We start from the raw sequence: 3,656 nt of genomic DNA on the forward strand, positions 1-3,656 counted from the left end.
CAGGAATTGCAGATGGCAAACACGGTGTCCTAGGTGCACCAATGCAAATGCAATGCAAAGAGACACATAAGTGTAATCAAAACAAGATATCATGAGTTCGAGTCAAGTTCTCTAACTCCCCAGCAGAGTCGCCAAAAACTGTAGACGTCCCCGAACGTCCCGGGAAAAATCCGGTTTTGTTCATTTGGGCTCACTACAGCTCGGACTCAAATGTCACGGTTCTGAATCTAATCTCGCAAAGTGCAATGCAAGATCGATAAATCACCAAAGAGTCCAAATCTGACAAATCATTTTGAAAAACTGATTTTTAGAAAGAAGTGCCAAACATGGACTGCTTTGCCAGATACAGAGTCGCTACCTAAATATTTCATTTTGGGGGAATTTAGGAAACCCTGACTTGTGCCTAAGGCCACGTGTCTGTCATCACCAAAGTTGCCTCGGCTCGGGAACTTGGGTACGATTAGGGAAGGTCATGCAATGAGCACCCCCGCTCGCCCGATCAAAGATCGGCCACTACTAAACATGATATCAAGTTTTTGAAAACACAAGCATTCTTATTCCAGTTATTTAACCTAGAATTACTATGTGATGTGCACAGCAAAACAAGTATAGACTAGACTGCCTAATTTGGAACAAAGCATCGCATATCCGTTTGTTTGGAAAATGGCTTGAAGTTTGCTACTCACAAGTAGGCTAAAATACAGATTTCAATGAATTGCCCCAATTCAAGTAATCCAGCCTTCACCCACAGGCATTTAGGCAGGTATATCACATAAGCAGTTAGCCTCATGACAAGCATGCTATCATGGAAGTCACTCACACACATGCAAGGATGCTAAAGCGTAAACACTTACCGAGTACTCCGAGCCAAAACAGAAACTAATTAGTAATCAATGCATGATCCTAGTTCATGTTAAGATGGCTAATGCAACACATGCAAAATGCAACTAAGATAGGCTCGGCTATTCTAAGATGGCATATGAGATGCTACGGATAACATGTATTCAACTTGGAATTGAAATACAATGCAGTTAGTATGATGCGCCGAGCCCGGTGCATGCAAGACAGATGAATGAATGCAAACATGCGAAGCATAAGGATGCTAATTGAAACATGCCCTAAAACTAATCATCGAAAGCAGGTAAATAAAAGGGAGAAAGACGTGGGGTTGGAAGACATGCATCACACACACGCACACTTATTACAATAGTTGGCTCTCTCGACGGAGGGTCCGAATAAATAGTACAGAACCAGCTAGCTAATCTAAGCTAATCTACTTAAGCTAGTTATTACACAACGAAACGAATAACGAGCTACAGCTAATTATTTACACAATATCTAATTAAGTAAGCAAACGGCATAAGCAAGTAAACTAAATGAAAGCGGGCTGCCTCAGCTCTATTTTGAAAGACAATGGATGCATGCATGCTCAAGTTGCCTTGTTCGGAAATCCGTCGCGATGCCCCGGCTTGCCTTTGTTTGCAATTGATCTCAGAAACTTGCACAAGGCTCTAAGGAGATGAAACCCTACCCCGGGAATCTGTGGGAAGGCTGTCGACCAGCTTATTGGCATGGGAGACCAACTACCGACCACCTTTTGTGGTGGAAACCAAAGAAGGTGGTCGGCCTGCTAGAAAACCTAGTCGGCCGACCAATTTCTTATCCCTGTTTCTGGTTTTCTACAACAGAAGGCGAGAGAGAGAGATGGCAAAGTGTCCGCAACATATGTGTGCACGACCATTCTCCCCGTCATTGCACAAGCTCTAAGGAGTGTAGTCCTTGACCCTCGGGCCACCAATCACGTATTCCGATGCATGATGGCCGAGGGGCCGAATTGCACGACTCAATGTGACATGAATGCACACATAAGCACCTAAAGCCAACAACTCCATCATGGGAAGTCAAGAGTGTCGGCGACCGGGAACCGAGGCACATTTCGTCACTTTGAGTACGAGACGTCCCTCGTTTCCCGTGTTCAGACTAACTCCTATTCCGAACACAATGCGACAAACAATGACATGCACAATGCGACTTCTAGCATGCAATCCTAATGCAATGCAACTAGGTGATGCAAACATGCGAGGGATGACATGCAAACATGCAACCTAGCATACGCAATGTTATGAACTAACAATGGCATACTCAATGCACATGATACTATATGTCATACACAATACACATGTGAAGACTATTCATACACAATGAAGTGAACAAGGCATGCGCAATGCAATGATCAAACATGCGACAACACGGCATACTCAATGCTATGAACTACAATGGCATACTCGATGCAAAATGGAGTTAAACCAAAATGAATGGGCCTCATCCACACCCAAATCAGTGGCCATACATGATGAAAATGAGGCAACAAAACACATGCAAACATGCAAGATGCAAGGGCCCAAAGCCTAGGGCACAAGATACAACTGTATGAAAGCATGGAAAGAATGAAATATGACATACAACAACACATGTTCCAGCTCCTTAATGACATACAAAATGGTCCCAAATCATGCAAACTACTCATGTTATGCATGTTGAATGGCTCAAATACCGAAACTAGTGAAGTGCATTACACTAGAGGTATGCAAAGCAATGCCCAAATGAACAAACCAACCCCAAACAGTCCTTATGCAGGCCCAAAACAGTGGCAAAATGGACTAAGATGATGGCTTGAAATGCACAAAAATGAAGCACATGCAATGGCCCATAAATAAGGTATGCAAGCACAACTCTCAAACGTATTTAAAGAGTGGAAAACATGGGAACATGGCACAATTATAGGCTCTGAAATAACATGCTCAATGATGCCAAGACATGGAAACACCTCAAGTTAAGCATGCAAGGGGCTCCAAAACTCAAGGCTAGGCAAGGATATTACACTACAATTATGCATGGTAAGCATCATTCGACCAAGAGGCCTCAAAATAGAGCTAAGGCTACCCCAAATATGAACAAAATCAGTTTGAAGTATGGCCAAAATATGCTAGAATCAATGGCCAAAACAACATGCAATGTAAGCTAGTGAGCATGGTTTACACTACAAGCATGTGAAGCATTCAAGAGGCCACTAAACCAGCCAAAGACAAAGCCCAAATAATGACTAGAAACCTACTGAAACATGACCAATACATGCAACAATGACATGCTCCTTTGATAAGCTATGAAGAGGATTATTCTACACATGCAAGAGGCAAACATGAGGTGACCAAACCAGCCCTAGACACAGTCTAGGTAGGCCCTAAAAGTCACTGAAAATGGCCAGAACCAAGTCTAGGAAGTATGAAAATATAGGCTCCTTGGAAAGGCCAAATATGCAAACAAACAAGGCCAAAAGAGAGGGGGGCACCCATCTCTGATTTTGGCCCTCAAAACAGCATGTCAGCCACTGAAAATCCACTAGATTTCAGTGTCCAAAAGGCCAAGCAAAGGTCAACACAAAGGCCTTAAGGCATGGCTCAAAACAAGACTAAATGAAGCATGCAAGAGGGTAGATGACCTCCAACAGGAAAATGGCCTTAAGCAAACATGAATAATGCTTAAAAGTAAAGATTTTTTTAGTTGACAACAAACCTCAAATAAACATGCAAATAAGGCTAAGAGAAGGATCAAAATAAAGCTTAAAAAGGGAGAAAATGAGTTACCTTTGAAGCTTA

The sequence above is a fragment of the Camellia sinensis genome, chromosome 4, assembly GCF_055761805.1.
Source record: "Camellia sinensis isolate YWXY chromosome 4, ASM5576180v1, whole genome shotgun sequence".
NCBI lineage: Eukaryota > Viridiplantae > Streptophyta > Magnoliopsida > Ericales > Theaceae > Camellia > Camellia sinensis.